Genomic DNA, 19,359 nt, shown 5'->3' with positions numbered 1-19,359 from the left:
ACAAAAGCTAGCAACTCCTGTGACAAGCTTCCTGCTACTGCTGGCCCAGAGTGATAAAGACAGCAGGGTCTAGAGAGGCCTCCTCCGCGGCTCCTGCAGGGTGGTTTGCTAACGGGGCTTCCATTTCCCCTCTCCTGAGCCCTGCGGCCCTACCAAATACCTAGCGTCCTGAGGAAAGAAGAACCTGAGGCAGGGAGGAAAGAATTTTAAGTAACTCCCGTCTCTCTGTACTCCCAGCCTTTTCAGTCTGGATCTTTGGAGGGAAGGGTATGAGAAGAGTTAAGAAAAAAAAAATCCAACCTTCTCTGCCACCTGCGATTCTGGCAACTCAATGCTGGGGAGCGGGAGATGAAACTGAGCTTGGAATGAAGGGACAGAAGACCAGAGCAGACTAGTGGACGCATAGACTAGCCAGCTCCTCCCTTCCCAGGCAGCATCGCCAGCCAGAGAATCCTTTCAAGTTTATATAATAATTCACCCAGTGAAACATCACCACTGTGCAATCATCCTGAATGGGGTACTTGTATGTGATGAGACAGAGAGAGACCAAAAACTGGAACCAGGGCAGAGAGGTGAAGAGGACACCTGAGTATGAGGATAAGGAAAAACGAAAGAGAACTAATGAGCTCTTGTTGGAATTAATTTTCAAAGACCAAGCAAAAGCAATTAATGTGGAAGAGTGGAATCCCCAGGCTCAGCCGCTCTAGGGGAAGCCACCTGGGTGACTGGAGCCCCCGGCTGTCGGCACTATGTTTACAAAGAAGGTGGGAGGGTGCACACCAGAGGAAAATCCAGGGGAAATGACTCCCAAGTGCTCCAGGGGGAAGGGAGGAGTAACCGGGAAGCACGTTCCAGAGCAGTCATGTGTGTGCTGGCGAACAATGCACACACACAAAGATGTTAACAGGGCAGCTGCATCAACTACACCGCTAGCCGTAAAGGCATCCCAGACGCACAGAGCGCTTGTCAAACCCTCCCAAACAAGAAGTCACGTATGGCAGGCAACATGGAGTCAATGCCTACTCTACACCAAGCACTGGACATTTGGCACGTCTTATCTCCTTTCATCCAAACAACCCGATCAGATAAGTGTTATCCTCCCTGTTTTATAGGTAAGTTAAGGTTCCAAGAGGTTAAGTGTACAGGAGAGAACATTTGCCCCAAGTTCCCAAAGACCTAGGCTCTACAATTTCCTACCTCCGTGACCCAGTGATTGTCACCTTGGACGTATTATTTAACATATCTGAACCTCAGCTTTACCATCTGTAAAATAGGGATATCACTACATACTTCCCAGGTTGTTGTAAAAATTAAATAAGACAATTCATATAAAGCTCCGCATACTAAGTTCAGTAAATGCTTGTCCTCTTCCCCTACCCCTGCTTTCATTAAGATAAAACACTCATTCATTCAACAGACAATGGAGTGCCCAACCTACGGAAAGGGGGAAGGGAATGGGATTTTGGAAGCCCTTTTTCCATGCCAGGCACTTTACTAGGTCTTTAGGGTAGGGTGTGGAGGTTAATAAGAAGAATGGAACAGGAGTTTACAACCTAACAAGCCAAGCCCATAAATAACTGAACGCTCTGATGTGTGATAAGAGCTGTGTAAGACAAGGGCAGACACAGATACAGAGCCTTGGGAGTTTGCAAAGGGAAGAGAGGAGGGACCAGGAAGACAGATCTGACGCCTTCGCCTTCGGGGCCACCAGGGAAGGCTCTGAGGAGAGATCACACGACTTCTAAGCCTGAGAATGGGCAGGATTCAGAGTGGAAACCAAGGGGCCAGGTCTCTCATACGGCCTTTCTGAAGGCAGAAGCTAATAGGATTCATAGGATACTAATCAGTACACGCTTTCCGTCTTTAAGAATAGAGATCAAAGATGGCTACAAATTGAAGGCTAGAGTCTGCTCCACCTCCCCTTGCCTCTGGGTGCACCCAGGACTCAGTCTGACCAATGGAAGGTAAGAGAAGTGACGTTGTGTGACTTCTGAGGTTAGGGCATAAGAAGCCTTAAAGTTTCCACTTGGGTCTCTTGGAATACTCTGTCTTGAGACACTCCTTCTGGGAGCCAACTACCACACTGAGGGAAGCCCAGGTCACGTGGAGAGGCCACACATAGGTACTCAGGTTGACGGCCCCAGCTGAGCTCCTAGAGGACAGCCATGTGAGGAGTCACCTTGGCTGTCTGGCCCAGTGCAGCCCTCAGATGACTGCAAGGACAGGAGACAACCCAAGCAAGCACATAGCTGAGCCTGGGGAACCCAAAGAACCCCGAGGGAGCAATCACTGTTGTGCTAAGCCGCTACCCTTTGGGGTGGTCCGCTCTGCAGCACTTCTTGCCAGAGCACTAAGTCTCCACGTCACTAACCTGGGCTGTTACTAGGGAAGTTGGAGCAAGAATCCTACTAGAAATGGATGGGAAAAGAGGTGAGAAGAGAGGGAGGGGAGGGAATCGCTTAAACTCTCCCAGCAGCCTCCAGCTGCCCACTCCCCTCAACTCTTTCCAACGTGATGCCAGACCAATATGACTCGTAATTCAGTTTACCCCTGGGAAATAACCAGGAGAAAAAATCAGTAACGTGTAAAGATGTTTATAGCAGAGCTATCCATAATAGCAACCAACTGGAAACAGCTCAGATTCCCAGTGATAAGAGAAAAGCAATACGGTAATGGAATAACATGACAGAATTATTTACAGCAATTTAAAATGAAAAATTTACAGACCATCATCATACCTGGACGCGTTTGGATAAAATAACATTAAACAAAAACATGCATGGCACAGCTACACACTCATTATAACGATGTAAAAATATTAACAAAGATCAGAAGGGCCCATGGAATAAAGCACATAGTTTAGTATTTACTTACCCTTGTTTTAGGCAAAGTTGATTAAGGTACTACTTTCTAAAAAGCACCAATTCAACCTTACAAATCCTAAAAATAGGGTCATGACTGCATGGGAATTAGGAAATGATATCTTGGAAGATGTTACCCAGGGGATGTGGGTAAAACCCCGGGGAAAGGGGTGGGGGCTAGATGACAGGCATGGAGCGAGTGGGATGGAGCTGTGGCATCTCTCCAGTAGGGGAGCTGAATGTTAGGAAACAAACCCTCCGTGTTTGCTGACACAGTGCAAGGAGAAGGACTCCCACAAAAGACACCCATTATCCCATAATTATTGTCTCTCTTGTGCCTGCAATTAACGGCTGTCTGAGAGGCGCTGCCGCTGCCGGGGTAAATAAATGTTCACCCGCATTAGAGTCAATCAGCCAGCTGAAGCGCCAATTAACAAGCCCACTGCAGAGACACTCCCTGTATCCAGCGGTGGTACACATCAGTGACCGTGGGGAGGAAGGGGATGGGACAAGATGACACAGACCTTGGGCACACTCCTACCCCAGAGGCAGTGAAGGGATGCTCAGAGCAACATCTTGAGGCCCAGGGTAGAGGCCAGTCTTGCCCCAAGCTAGGCAAGCCAGTGCTTTGACCCCCAGTGCCAAGTCAGAGGCGTCTGCATGCATCCATGTGTTGCCAGCAAGATTCCCGGGAGCTGCCACAGCTCCAACGTGGGGCGGTTTTTGACCTGTGGGAGCCCATCAAGGGAAAGACCTGTAAGAGAAGGCCTCAGAGGTGCTGTCACCTCCTGAGTTCCAGGGGGACATAAAGAGAGGACAAAGAGAGGAATCAGACAGGGAGCCATCTTGTCCAGCTGATGCTGAAACTGACTTACACCGGCCTTTGGCTATTTTTCTTAAGCAGCAAAGCTCCGAAACACAGGAAAGTAGCTAACGTCAGAGAAGTCAGAGATAATTCTTTCGTCCAGAGGAGAAGGGCAGGGGAGCGAGTGGCCGATACGAGGCATCTCAAGTCCTCTCCCAGGGATTTGGGGAAGACAAGGATACCCTACAGTTCTGCATGGCCTGCCCAGCACCTGACCACTGTGCTACACCAGCACACCAAGCCGTCTCTCCTATCACAGACCCAGCCAGTACTGCTCAGGCTGTGGGACCAGAGGCCCCAGAAGATGCCTATCAGGCTGCCAGGGAGCCTCTGAGATCGGAGCGGCAGATCGCGCAGTCAGAGATATCTGGTCCAGGGGTTCTCAATACTGGCTTCACACGAGAATTACCTAGAGAGCTTTTTAAAAATACCAATACCTGGTACCACCACAGACCAACTGAATTAGGATCTCTGGGGGAGAGGGAAGGAGGCCCAGGCACATGCATTTCTTTAAGGCACCTCAGGGATCCTGATGACTACTCCAATTTCCTCAATTACAGATGAAGAAACGGGAGTCTGGGACGGTCATACCCCGCCAAAGGTGACAAAAGCAGCGGGGAGCAGAGCCAGAGCTCAAGCCAACCCATCGGAATGCAGGATGTAGCTCTTGCGCTCAGCAAGGCTGGCTGAATGAATGAACCAGCGCTACAGGGGTCTGTTCAAGATCCTGCTGTGTTCCGCGGTTTCATCCACAATTTGCATAGAGACTCAGAAGGCAAGGCTACCAGATTTGCTCCTGACAAGGTCAGGAGGGATGGCTAACAAATTTATGGCAGAATCAAGATTCCACATACTGAAATACTGGCCTAACACTGACAAAAATGAAATATTGGGTTGGTCAAAAAGTGCCTTTGGCTTTTAAGTCAAAATACAAGACACATTTTTCATTGTCACCAAGAACTCCATTGAACAACGTATTCACCCTCTTGTTCTACTACCTTCTGCCATTTTTCAGGCAACTTCATAATTCCATCTTCCCAAAACTTTTCATCTTTTTGAGCAAAGAACTCTTCCAGGTGCCTTTTACAGTCTTCCGGAGAATTGAAATTGTTTCCATTAAGAGAATTTTGTAAAGACAGAAATCAGTGGAAATCTGAAGGTGCAATGTCTGGCGAATACGGCAGACGAATCCGAACTTCCCAGCCAAGCTGTAACAGTTTTTGCCTGGTCATCAAAGAAACATGTGGTCTTGCGTTATCCTGATGGAAGATTATGTGTTTTCTGTTGACTCATTCTGGACGCTTTTCGTCGAGTGCTGCTTTCAGTTGGTCTAATTGGAAGCAGTACTTGTTGGAATTAATCATTTGTTGTCCAGAAGGAGCTCATAATAGAGGACTCCCTTCCAATCCCACCATATACACAACATCACCTTCTATGGATGAAGAACGGCCTTTGTTGTGGTTGGTGGTGGTTCATTTCGCTTGCCCCATGATCTCTTCCATTCCATATTATTGTACAGTATCTACTTTTCATGGCCTGTCACAATTTGTTTTTAAAAAAGGAACGTTTTCATTACGTTTAAGTAGAGAGTCGCGTGTGGAAATACAGTCAAGCAGGTTTTTTCCACTTAACTTATGTGGAACCCAAACACCAAAGAGATGGACATAACCAAGCTGGTGCAAACGATTTTCAGTGCTTGATCTGGATATTCTGAGTATGTTGCTATATCTCCCACATGGCATAACGTTGATTGTTCTCAATTAATGTCTTGATTTGATCTCTATCAACTTCAACTGGTCTACCTGACCGTGGGACACCATCCCGCGAGAAATCTCCAGCACGAAACTTCGCAAACCACTTTCGACACGTTCGATCAGTCACAGCACCTTCTCCATACACTGCACAAATCTTTTTTTGCGTTTCATTTACCTTTCTTGAAATAATAAAGCATAACATGCCAAAAATGTTGCTTTTTTCCTTCCATCTTCAATATTAAAATGGCTACACAAAAATTCACCAATTTTGATAAGTCTTTTTTTACATGCACGCTGACATGACAGCTGTCACATACAACCTAACACATTGAAGTTAAAGACAACTAAGTGCTACTAGAGCCATCTTACGGAAATAACTGAATAAACCTTTCGGCCAACCCAATATATCATAAATGTAAAACACTTATCATTTAAAGGATTCCAATTGTACATATAATTCAAAGCTTTGAAATATGTTCAACAGCTTGTTACTAATAAAATGGGGAAACACAAATACAATCTATATATTTTTTAAAATGCGTGAGCGTTTTATAAAAACCCTATTATTGGCAGTCCAAGAAGCAAATAGGGCATGTAGACAGTTAGTGATCAAATATCCTGGAAATAGTTTTATGCCTGTCCCTAGAAGCCTCGTCAGTAAGACTGATTTCAAGATCTTGGAAGACAGAATTCTCCCCACCTCACCCTCATTTCTACCCCAAGTTGAATAATGTAGAGCAGTACCTCTCAAATTTTAACGTGCATACGAAACTCCTAGGGGATCTTGTTAAATTCAGGTTCTGATTGTGTAGGTCAGGAGTGAGGCCTGAGATTCTGTATTTCTAACAAGCTCCCAGATGATGTAGAGGCAGCCGGCCTATAAAGAGTAAGGATTTACAGGGCCTCAGAGGTTTACCTGTGAAAACAGGCACTCTGAATATGTTTGGGGCATCTGTGCCCCTTCCCCTATATCCCGGGAACCCTGAGAAGTGGCGGAGCTGAATTTGGAGGTTAGGAAGTTCCAACAGTACTTGCTCAGCTCAGCTCCCTTGATAAGCAAGTGTGCATGAGATGAGCAGAGAAGAGTGAAAGAGACCCACTGAGAGAGAAAAGACCCATGGTGGGGGTGGGGGGGATTTTATTTCAGACCGGTGTGGGTCAAGGTATTTTCCAAATAGAACACCAGATATAGAGTAGCATTATAAAAACAACCAGACTGCATCAATGAGGGTTCATGTGTGTTTGGAACAAATGTGAAGGGACGCTCTGGGCTCCCCTTGACACTGGCCTTCACATCTTTTATGTAGAAGAGGGGAGATCTAAACCTAACAGCTGTCCACGGGAAAATAACCTGAGGATTTCGGCACAATGAGCCCAATTGAAACACCGGTGATTTGCAAACTGAGTCTGATATAATAGAGAGAGATGGTCAAGCAGACGGCATCAGAGTCCCGCTGAACAGACCACATCTGGAATACTCTGTTCAATTCTAGACAACTTATTTTAAGAGAAGATAAAAAGCTACCATGCACAGAGTGGCTTGTAGTTGCCAGGCCCTGTTCTAAGCCTTTTACATGTGTTCATTCATTTAGCCCTCTCAACAGCTCTATGAGGTAAGTACCATCATTATCCACATTTTACAGATGGATGAACTGAGGCTTGGAGAGGTTAGGATCATAACCAGGGTCACAGAGCTGATGAGTGTAAAGCCAGGCGCAAGCTCAGGCAGATGAATCCTGGAGCCTATGTTTTCCCACCGTTTCATATTGTCTCTTAACACTGGTCTGACTCTTGAAATGATGACGAAAGTGAGCTCAGAAGAGAATGATCAGGATGGCCAGGATGCTGAACTAGAACCAGAGGGTGGATGGTAGGAAGAAAAGTTTGAGTTCAGCATCAAGGAAGGATGTGAGTTGAAGCTGTCCAACCATAGAAAAAGCTGCTTCACAGAGCAGCACTCCTAGTTACTGGGGGTTCAAGCAGTGCTGGCTGACCACAAGTCTGGGGTGCTGCTATCTGGAGGAAGTTTGGACCAAATGAAAGGTTGCTTCCAAGCCTGAGACTCTAGGTCCCTCTCCTGTCTTGGTCTCTCCACCTGGAAAAACAGGCTCTGACATCCGAGCACAGGGTTTATAATGAGGTACATTTAGCCCAGACTTGCCCACAGATTCCGGTGTATGTGATGGAGAGAAAGTGACAGCTATGCCCAGACTACAACTTGCCTAGGATGCCTGTAAACTGAGCCACAGGAAGGATTATGGCAAATATGCAAAGGAGCTCCTGCTGACACCTCCTTCCCCTGACCTGTTATCATCTCAGGAGGTTCTTTTGGGAGTGATAAACTCCTCTAAACCGGCTGAAAATAGCTCACTCCTTCTCAAAGAGATAATTAAGAATATAGAAAGTCATCATAAAAAGTATGAAAGAGGTCAGTGTTTCCTAACCCAAATTATACTTTGGGCCAGCACCTTATCTACATTATCCAAGTACCCCAGAAGTGAGTGATGAAGCCACGTGTCCAAGAGGAAAGGCAAAGAAGGATGGATGAAATACGACCAAACTCCACCCTGCAAATCCTTCAGCCGATGACTGGCTCTAAACCAGAAGGAAGAGAAATCATCTGAAGTCTCAGCCCACACAAGGACCTGGGCTGACAGCATCTTCTTATCTTACTGTCTTGCATGTTGCCCCATCCCAAGGATAATGCCCAGGGAAGGTGGGGAGAGGTATGTATCAAGCACCTACTATTTCAAGACACTATGCTAATTACTGTGGGGAAACACAAATTTATCAGAAAGACATATGTGAAAGAAAATATTTCAGAGCAACTTCTATTTCCAGCTGGCTGTTTCAGCCAACGAAAGGACACTTTTGAAAATATAACTTAATAAGTACACAAGTGTTGATGGCTTGGCCTTGGTTCTGACAACACCAGATTTGGAAGAGGCGGGGCCCGATCGGGATGTTTTCCGTTTAGATTCTAGGGAGTCCTTTCTGGGGTCTAGACACTCTCTGAGTCGCCACACTCTGCCACTCCGCCTCCAGAACAGCTGACCAGAGGCAGCCCATCAACACGTAACTGAGCCTGGCCCTGTGCATGCCGATCCAGGCTTCCTTTCTCAGACCTCGGCCCCACTCCCGTCAAGGCTTCCCTCCACTGGGAACCTTCTCCACACTCCCCATCGCCACTGTGCCGGAGATCTCAGTTTCTCCCTCTTCTGCCTGCTTTCTTCACATCTGGGATCTGCTGCCATGAGGCAGGTCTGTGGGATCTACATCTTGGTCCCCCTCAGAACCCATGTGCATGCTGCCCTGGGTATAGCCTCACCCACAGCACAAGTCCTAGAGAGCTGACGGACGTGGCTGGTGTGACAAGCATCACCCCAAACAGGACAGCAGCATCGACCATGATCCCTCCTGTCCCCTCTTCTCCCGCCCCATGCCCTGCTCCCTGCCCCTGCGGCAGGTTCCCTACACAAACCCTCCTTTCTGGGCTGAATCACTTGACCTTCATAGTGGGATCAGAGGCATTAGGAAAAGTAAGCTCACCCAACTTCCCCCATCTCTCTTCACACTCACATTTACACACACACACACACACACACACACACACACACACACACACACACACGGAAAGTAACTACAATGATGGGGATGTTGGGGAAGGGCAGAAACACCTGGGAGTGGAGTACAGGGGAAAGAAGAGAATGAGCTAAGCCCGCCCTGCCGGCTGCCACCAGAGGGTTAAGTTGGTTTAAATGAGGACATTGGTTTCTGGATTCAGAGAAGGCCCGCACTGCTAAAGGAGGCTATGGCTCCTGGAGGAGCTGTTGCCTGGTTAGATAATGCCCTCCTCCAGCACTATGCGGGCCAAGGGAGCTGTAAGGACCGGCACCGCATATGGTCCCTGATTCCCCCTGCAGCTCAGCTCTGTCTTCAAGCCTTCTCCTCAGCATCTCTGTGACTTTCTTTCTACATGGTCTGAAGGGCTGCCGGCAACTGACAGCCCCTTCCTACAGGCACATGAACCTGTAAGTAACACACATGCACACATCCTCACTCCTCCAGAGTAAGCAGCATCTACCTCCTGCCCCTCCCAGGACACAGGGTCTGGGCACCTGGGGAAGGCCAGCGGGGCAGCCCTGAGAGGCCGAAAATGAGCCGTGACTGTTGGGGGTGTCATAACAAAGTAGAGGAAAATAATCACATCTTCCCCCCCAATCACTCCCATCTCCATTATCTCACTATCTCTGGCTAATATGCACGCATTCAAACTTGGGTCACATGAGGGGCAGAAAACCGTAAATCCCTATTCTGATTCCTCCCCCACTTCTCAACGTGGTCTTGGATGAGTAGCCCATCATCTCAGAAATAATATTAGATTCTTCGTAAGTAAAAAGGGTTAATCAAGTCGCCCTGGACAAGCTAGTATAGCGCATACTGGGCATACACAGAATACACGGATGCAGAGATAAGGGGTCCCTACAAGACACATGTTCATCCGACTCCCACGTGAATCAGTTCATCTTCAAGCACTGAACACAGTCTCCTTATATGATCCCGAGGCATCAGTTCTCCTGACTGGAAACCCAACATCTCTCAACCTCTATTCACCCAGCCTCACACCCGCACTTGAGCCCCAGCAGAATTCCTAGTCACATACCCACTGCCCTGGCCCAGGGCCCTGAATCCAGCAGCCTGGCCATGAGGGGTTGGGGTCGTGGGTGCTCATCACTTTGGCCACCCAGGGCAGAGGCTGGAAGCCGGCCCTCTCCTCCCACAGCTGCAGCCCCACCGCTGCTCCCCAGGCCTCCATTCAACACCAGGCAGCCTGTGCAGGAGGGGCTGCATAGACACTGCAAAGGGAACACACCCAAACGGAAACGAAGCGCCTCAGCTGTGGGCACCTTGCTCTGCTGTTTGCAAAGGGCAAAGTCCACGCCGGAAGAGGAGGACGGGCCCACCTCCAGGATGGGAGACACAGGTCCTGGGACACGGAGAAACAGCCATGTTCTCAGCATAGCTGAAAACGGAGCCGAGCCCTGTGAACTCCACACACTCTGATTCTTACTCTGGGCCTGATCGTGAATCTGTCACAGGTATTCACAGGGGCAGCCTTCTGCCCGGGGCGGTGCTCCTGGGGTTCAGCACTCCTCACCTCTGGGTACTAAGCGCTCCCCGACCTGAGCCCACTCTGTGGTCGAGGCTGTACCTGACCGGACTTCTGCTGTTACTTCCTTCGTCACGCTGGAGACGGACAATTAAAAACTGGCTTTTCCTGGGCCTCGCTTAAGGCTTTCCTATCAGAAAATCTCCCAGGAGCCTGGGCCTGTAGGCAGCCCCAGGACCCTGACACAGGCTCAACGCCCAGGAAAGCTCGTGGGGGGTGGCTTCAGTGCAGCCAGGCCCACCCCCCTCCTCGCCCCTTCTCCCTCACAGACACAGAGGGAGCACCCAGACCGCTTCAGGCTCAGCCCCATCCTTCACAGCACCCTCGGCATCCAGCAGACAAGAGGGACGGAGGCCTAGGCTCAGCTCTAGGCCCTGATTTGGGATCTTCAGAGCCTGGTTTCTCTGTTTGTAAGAATAATCCTCCAATTCCTCTTGCAGCAAGAATGAAAATGGGCAACAGATTCAGCACAAAGACCCCCTTTCAAGCCTTGCCTCTGCGACCCTGGGCCAATCGTATGACCTCTGATCTGCGACCCTGGGTAGGTCATACGATCTCTGAGCCTCAGTTACCTCACAGGTTGCAATTGTAAGGATCCAACCAGACAACCTCACACATGGAAGGTGGGAGAAGCCCGAGGTCCTATACATGCCTGAGGAGCTTTAATTAGGATTCTCTCACAGTGTTTCTCAAACTGAAGGTAGTGACCCAAAAGTGGGTATGAAATCCAGCCGAAGGGTCAAGGTATCTTTTTTTAAAACAAATAGACCAGACTAGACTCAAATATGACACGAAGCATGCACCACACACAGTAAAGGGTATCGCACACGTGTTTGCTGGGCTGTGATGAAAAATGTATTTCTGCTGGTGGCAGTCAAAATTTCGATTAGGTCCTACTTTGAAAACTTTCTTGCAAATGTTCCCACCTGTATAAACTTGCTTCCTGCCCTCAGAAGATTGGGATGGTAAACTCCTTGAGGCTGACAGCCATGTCTCTGGGTTCTCAAGAATTCCAACCCTCCCACCCCCTGCCCCCATTGTGCTGGGCTAGGACTAGGGTTGGCCTCCAATACAAGCTGTTCACAGGCTGGAAAGCATCCAATGAATAGAAAATCAGCGAGGAAGGTGAGGGGGGAACCATCATTGACGGTGCCAGGCACTGTCCCAAACAATGTCCCTGAAGGTCTGTGTTAACATTTTACAGATGAGGAAACTGGAGTTCAAAGAAGTTAAGTTGTCCGGGGGTGGGGTGACCAGGATGGAGACCTAGGTTTGGACAGTCCATGGCTCCCTCTCTGGGACTCGCTGCCTTTGTCACGGCCTGAGAGAGCTCCTGCACTGCCCTATCAAATCTTCCAAACGTCCTGCATTGCCCAAGATGACTCATACCACAAAATACACATACACACATGGCAGGAAACAACACAGCATCCTTTCCTACCTGCCTTTCTCTGGCTTTCCCAGTCCCACGAGGGAGAGAGAAGAGGGCTATGCTGGGGGCATCTGGGATTTGTCTTCCTCTTGGTCCCACCCTTGTCCTTCTCTGCCTCTTTTGAGGCTGATTCCCCCTAGCTCACCATCCCCCTCCCCCCATACCAGCTAACTGGTTACCAGGGCAACCCAGCTGGGAGGCTGCCAGTTACCATGGCAACGCAGCATGGCCGCCAGGCTGCCTTGCTTAGGAAGGTCGGGGACCGGCCGGGCGACAGAGCCATTAGGATGTTGCCTGCAGGAATGGCCCAGACTGAGGGGCCTACGTGCCTGAGGGAATTAAGTTCCTGCTGTTAGGGGGCTACTTCTTAGTTTCCCATGAGACAGCCTCCCCCAGCTGGGGGCAAGAGCTATAACCAACCTACCCAATTCTCTCACTCAAGCCCGGTAGCCTCCAAACTTTTCAGCAGAATTCTGGTCACCTCACCTTGAGGAAGGTTTCTCAGAACGAGCAGCAACTGGCTATCGCCCAGCCTAACCCTGGGCCCCCTCACCCTCCTCCCTTTCTGAGCGTATCTGGGAATCAGTATGCATACAACATGCATGTGTCGGCGTGCAGACGTGGTCTCTCCATGATAGATGCTGGTAATAATAACAAGGAAGAGCTGCTATTTTCTAGGACTTCCTATGTGCCAAGCACGTTCCAGGTACCTTGCCTGAAGTCTCTCCATTGATCCGGATAACAAACTTGTTATCCCCACTTGGTAGACACAGCAACTGAGACTTGGAGAAGTTAAGGAACCTGTTCAAGGTCACACAGGTGCTAACTTGCAGAGCTAAAACGAAGCTGTACAAATCAGCTTCTGAAATTCCTTGAGCCCCTGGCTAGCGCCCCTCCTCCGAGTACCCAGCCCGGCTTCAAGAAAGCATTTTTAACATTTATTAAAAGATTATTTGGTGCCAGATGTCTTATTCATATTATTTTATTTCATTTCATCCTGACCTCCATAAATGAGGTTTTAGTCTCCTCACACAATTGCTTAGGAAACTGAGACTCAAGGATGTTAAGAAACTTTCCCAAACTGATGAGACCCAGCTTCGGGCCCTTCCTCAGGAATCCTTTCCTGACTCTCCAGGGAGAGTCTATCGCTCTCTTTCTTGGCCACCAACAAATGCAACATATGTCTCTATCATATACAGGACAATCATTTGCACACACGTCTGCTCCCTTACTGTGAATTTAAAAATTCATTTTCACAACCTAGTACCTGGTCCATAATGAGCATACAGTAAATGTTTGCCAGAAGAAAGTAATGGGGCTGGTATTCCAAGTCCTGTTCATCTGCCTTAATTCCATGCTCCCTCTACCACGTTACCCTGTCTCATTCATTCATTCAGTCAGTCAAAAAGCAGTTATCAAACAACTGCTATGTGCCTGGCTCTGTGTGGAACATCACAAAGGCAAAAACAAATAAGACTATCTCTTGCCTTGAAGCAGCCCCATGGAGTGGAGTGGGGAGTGCCTGAGGAGGACAGGAAATAAATGCCCCCCCCCACTGCCATCAAAGGCTTTCTCATGACTGTTTCCCCACTGCCTATTCCTTGGACAAAACTCCTTCCCCTCCAAATCTTTACATATCCAACCAACATTTATCGAGCACCTGATATGTGCCAATGCCTTCAAATCACCCATGGTTTGGGGGACAGTGAACAAGATAAGAAGACAATGGAATCAGGAATTATGGAACATCATGAGAAGTGACCAGGAACTAGTGTCCAGGGACACTGGGACCATTTGTCTAATTCTAAAGAACTTCCACATTGGATGTGATAAAGCAATTTCATGTTGCTTTACATTCACACCCACTTCCTACATTAACTCATTTGAACCTCAGTGATGCAGGCAGGGCAGGAATTATTACTCCCATTTTAGAGATGGGGAAACTGAGCCTCAGAAGCAGAAGAACATTGGATTAGAATGAAGGAACCAGGGTTCTGGTTCCAACAAGGCTAACTATACTTCCATCAGGACACTCCCACCCCACCATCCCTCCTCACCAGAAGCAGATTTTCCTTCCCTGCTATGACCTCTTCAATTCCCCAGCTAGGCAGCTGCACTTTAGGAGAGGCAAGCGGGCTGGGCTGCAGTCTGTGGATAGCCCATTGATGCTAATGAGGACCCGGGAACCAAGCAAAATCAGAAAAAAGACCTCACCGCCAGAGGCCAGGTTGAATTTAACAAGCTAATTGCAAGCATTAGGCTAATTAAAAGCAAATTGGCACCTGCAATTATAGACTTGGATTCTCAGGTAATGATGAGCCAGACTGAGTGGACTTGGTGATGTCAGAGCTAGGGAGGGACCTCACCTCCCACAAAGAGGGGGTTCCCAAGCCCTGCAGGAGGAAAGCCTCAGCATCCATCCACGTTTGTCAGATCACTGTTGACTTGCCCAGCCCTATATCCTGGGTTCACACAATAAGGACCAGCCCTTTACAGAGACTAAATGACCTGGGAGGATTTGACAGTCACCCTGGATACCATCTGCCCTAAACATATTTCCTACTGACCTACCTCGGCATCTGTCTGACCTTTGAGTTAAAGCATTGCCTTCTGATATACATTGTTCAAATATCATGCCTAATAATAACCGACATTTGTGAAATTATTTGCAGTTTACAAATCACTTTCATATATATTACTTATCTAGCTAATAACTAGGTAAGCAGATAGTGATACTAACCCCATTTTTCAGACCAAGAAACAAAAGCTCAGAGAGATTAAGCAATTTGCTACAAATCATACAGTTGCTAATATGGACCAGGATTTGAATCCATGTCTTCAAATTCCAGCTGGGCATTCTCTCTACACCCCAGCGGGCAGTGCACTGACTCTCTCTTATTAACACATGGACCAGAACTGGTTTATCAGATCAGCTAGTGCTACTTTGGAAAGTGCAAAGAAGGCTCAAAGGAATGGGGAACAGTCTGGGTAGGTCTGCCGGGATCAAGAGAGGATGTGCACCTGGCAGCGTGTGAGGGGTTGGGCAGGGGGACTGGGCGGCTGGAGGAGGGGAGCCAGAAGACACCAGAGGAGCCAGACTCCCTCGTTCAGGCACCTGCTAGAAGAAGCTACAGAGTGTAACATTCCAGGTGATTATCCTGGGAATGGGGAGTGGCTGTCTCACTATGCTCTGTGCTGGTGAGACCAAACCTGGGGTGAAGCACCAGGAGAGTTTGAGGAAGGGGGTGGTGGTCACTGGAGGCATCTAGCCTCAAACACGGAGACTTGGGGGATTTGGGGGGAGGGGAATCATGATACTGGCTTCAGATATATATGTTTCTCATGCAAATCGACAATAGTAAGATAATAACAAACACATTTATCACTTACTCTGCTCAGCGTGATTTACACATGTGACCTCATTTACCTTCACAAGAGGTCTATGAGATAAGGTACATTATTATCTTCATTTTACAGATGTAGAAACTGAGGCACAGAGAGATTAAATGACGGTCAAGCCCATATCCCTGGTAAGTGGCAGAGCCCAGATTCAACCTGAGTTTGGCCCCATAACTGCGATCCAGACAACTGCACTAAATTGTTTTTTAAGAAAAGGCAAAGACTTGAACAAACAAATGACAACAGATGGACCCTTCATACTTTAAAACCTCTTTAAAAAATTTTAAAACTCACTACTAATCAAACAAATGGATGAAAACAATGAATTAAAACAGTGAAAAAGTTATAACTGTCAATGCTGATGCTCATGCAAAAAAAGGCATTCTTATACGCAGCTGCTGGGAATGGAAATTAGTACTTTCGAACAAGGAAGTGGCAAAATATGTCAAAATATTTTAAAACGTAGGAATTCTATTTCTGGAAATGTAACCTAAGGAAAAAAATCATTGATATGTGTAAAGATTCAGATATTTATATGTTCATTGTAGCACTGTTTATAAAAATGACAAACTGGAAACACATAGTTTAACATAGGGGCCAATTAAACAAATAAATAAATAGAATAGGTATATCATGAAATACCAGACAGTCACTTAAAATGATGTTGTAAAAGAATACTTAATGACGTGGAAAAATGCCTTCTATTTAAGTGAAAAAAATATACACTTGGTCCAAAATTTTAACAGTATTTTGATAATAAGTATAGTCACGTCTGTGCATGAGTTCATAAAAACATATATACACCAAAATGTTAAAATTATACACTAAATCTCTGAGAGAATCACACATAATTTTAATCTTTTCTTTATGTGTTTTTCTACAGTTTTTTTTTTTTTTTTTTTTTTGCGGTACCCGGGCCTCTCACTGCTGTGGCCTCTCCCGTCGCGGAGCACAGGCTCCGGACGCGCAGGCTCAGCGGCCATGGCTCACGGGCCCAGCCGCTCCGCGGCATGTGGGATCCTCCCGGACCGGGGCACGAACCCGTGTCCCCGGCATCGGCAGGCGGACTCTCAACCACTGCGCCACCAGGGAAGCCCTCTACATTTTTAATAACTATGTACTACTTTTATACTCACAGAATAGTAATTTGTTAAATGTATACCCTCCATCACATTAATTCTATGTCTTGGGATTTATTCTAAGGAAATAATCCAAAATACAGGAAAAGCCTCATGCACAAAAATGACCATGTTGTGTTATTTGTAAAAGGAAAATAAGGGTAAGCACCTAAATGTCCGATACGAATATGATTACATAAAATACATTACATCCACTATTTTAAATATGAAGAAAACCATCTTTATCGCTGTGGGAAAGAGAGCTGACTTGCTCTGCGCTGCTTCAAAGAATCAAAACCAAAGGGCAGAACACAGAAGCGGGCAGATTTGATTCCATATAGAATGTTCTAACCTTGGAGCAGGCAGCCTGGTGAGGTAATGAACTCCCCGTCACTGGAATTATCCAGGGGAGGATGGTGCTCCCCTCAGGGAGGCCACAGAGGGCTGGTCTGGGCTTGGAGGGCGTCTGGAGCTGTGGGCGCAGAGCAGGAGCCCATCTGGACTGAGTGATGGCCAAGGAAAGGGTCCCACTGGGCCTATCCTCAACACGCCTCCTCTCTGCTCACTGTTTATTTTAAATGTTTCCCAAAGTGTGTTCTCTCCTCACTAAATATGTGGGCTTTTTTTTAACTGGTTGGAGACTGGCCTGCCAAAGTCATCTCACTAATGCACTGATGTCCAAGCACCTCGGCCCAGAGCTCAGCACACCGTGGGAAACCTCTCAAAGCCAGGACCCACTGCTACGGCCGCAGCCCCCACTGCTCAGCAAGCTCTCCCCGACGCCCCGCTGCAAGCTCCCTCCTCCTGACCCTCCTCTGGGGGGCCCACAGGCTCAGTGCCAAGGCCTCAGGGGACCCACAGCAGGCCAGGGAGGAAGACAGAGGAAACGGGCTCAGGCCCATCAGGCCGTGTGTCAGCCCAGGCCACGCGGCTGCCTGCTCACTGACTTCCTCGGTAATTACTTCATTTCCACCGAGCAGGAAGAATCCAACTCAATAATCCAGGCAGACACGTTAAAAGTAATTATCTGTGTAACGCGTCCTGCACCATCACCTTTCTGTGAAGAAGGAAAAAAAGCCAAACCCGGCAAAAGAAAAAAAAAAGGCCCCCATTGTCTAGAGCCTGTGCAGCCGCAGCCAGGATTAATTACACAGCCCCGCGAACACATTTAGCACCTCGCCGCTGATTGGAAAGCCAAGGACTTTTAATAATTCATATCTGCAGCCTAGCACTCTGCCCTGGTGAGGACACAGAGAGAGCTTGTTTTCTGTCAGGCAGTGCCAGGCTCGCCCCTCGGCCCGCCCCACCTGGAGATGGCTCCAGCCTCGGGCCACTGTCTGGCTCCTCCAGGGAGGCCTCGTCTGTGCGCCCGGAGGGGGTGGGGCGGGGGGGGGGGGGGGAGGCTGGGCCTCTGTGGGGCCTCCCTCCCACCTGCGCTCTGCCAGCGGAATCTGCTCATCTCCTGCCCGAGCTGAGATGCAGCGCTCTGAGGTGGGAGCCCACAGGATCCCCCAAGCTCCGTGCTCCTGCAGAGGCGCCTGGAAGCCAGAATTTAGGGGATTCGTAGGGCAGCTGCCGGCGATGTCCCTGTGGCCGTCTGGACAGCAGGCTCAGGCAGAGACAGTCCAACCAGGGCTCCCACCCCCACGTGCAGGAGACCCTCAGGGGAGCCAGACTGTGGGCGAGGGGACTATAGGGATTGGGAAGGAGCTGCCAAGCCTGGAAGGCCGTGACCCCCTTTGACTCTGAGTCCATCCTCGTCCCACCACCTTCCCCTCAGTCGCGCAGACCGCCCCAGCCCTGCGCCCTAGGGCTGGCTCCCTCGTTCCTGGCTCTCCCATCCCTGGCCCTCCCAGGTTCCAGCCCCCTCTCTTCCCTTCTGCTGCTTGCCTGTGGATGCAAGAAGCATCTCCCCTATGGAGGTGCCTGTAGCCTCTCCTCCCTTCTTCTCCCTCCATCGTTCCCGTCTAACTCTCCCCCTCAGCGCCCCCACTCTACCTTTCAACACCCCACCCTGCCACTTCCTCAACCTTTGCCCAGAGCCTCACACAATAAGCCCGAGGCTCTGCTAGCTGCAGCCTGGCCCTACCGTTATAAAACCCATCCCCCCATGCTCACATATCCGGCTCCAGCTCCTTCAGGGCTAAACCCAAGACCCCAGAGGTCAGACGCCTCCTAGGAATTCAAGAGCCTCAGCCGCCCCAAGCCCCAACCTCTGACCCATAAAAGACACACCCTGACCCCTCCCACACCGAGGAGGTGGGTCCCTGGGGCTGACCTGAGCCTGACCCCCAGGCCACACCCCCATCTCTCCTTCCTGCTGGCCTTAAACTCACTGTTCCGGCAAGATTAGAAGCAGGGTGGGGCTGGCCTCTTTGCTCTAGCCAGGCTGGGGGCCCCAGCTGAACCCTAGGAAGCTGGCAGCCCCAAAGCTGGCCTCACTCAGGAGATGCGGTTCAAATGTGATAAATTCAGACAACATTAGCCCTTACTGGGGGTTCTGGAGGTGGGGGTGGGGGCACAGAGAGGGCTATAATTAACATTCTCAGCATCCATGATCCCTAAGTATCACTGCCAAGAATGAGGGATGCGGAAGGCAGTGGCTCCGCAGTGCCAGCAACCCAGACTCACACGGCGGCGGGCGGGCTGCCAGCCCTGACCAGAGCCCAACCTTCCTCCTCCCACCTCATCTATATGGTGCATCAAAACAGACTCACCGGCTTCTGAGGTGTGTGAGCCCGGCGCTGAAAAGCTGTAACT

General features: G+C 49.0%; 1 protein-coding gene across 4 annotated transcripts in view; it reads right to left on the bottom strand.

Moving 5' to 3' along the window:
* The window catches only part of PLEKHA6 (pleckstrin homology domain containing A6), a 120,807-nt gene extending 102,001 nt beyond the window's left edge, over window positions 1-18,806 (bottom strand). For 3 of the 4 annotated variants that reach the window (XM_032636974.1, XM_032636954.1, XM_032636964.1), the window contains exons 1-2: window positions 18,718-18,806; window positions 16,952-17,071 (exon numbers count right to left, since the gene is read on the bottom strand). The gene's annotated coding sequence lies outside the window, so the exon portion shown is untranslated. The remainder of the gene's footprint in view (window positions 1-16,951; window positions 17,072-18,717) is intronic. The other variant, XM_032636944.1, reaches the window with a different exon arrangement.
* Between the last annotated feature and the right edge of the window lie 553 nt (window positions 18,807-19,359).

Source organism: Phocoena sinus, chromosome 1 (assembly GCF_008692025.1).
Source record: "Phocoena sinus isolate mPhoSin1 chromosome 1, mPhoSin1.pri, whole genome shotgun sequence".
In the NCBI taxonomy this organism is placed as follows: domain Eukaryota; kingdom Metazoa; phylum Chordata; class Mammalia; order Artiodactyla; family Phocoenidae; genus Phocoena; species Phocoena sinus.
The sequence above is the reverse complement of the archived record's forward strand: the minus strand, read 5'-3'. Positions and strand labels throughout refer to the sequence as shown.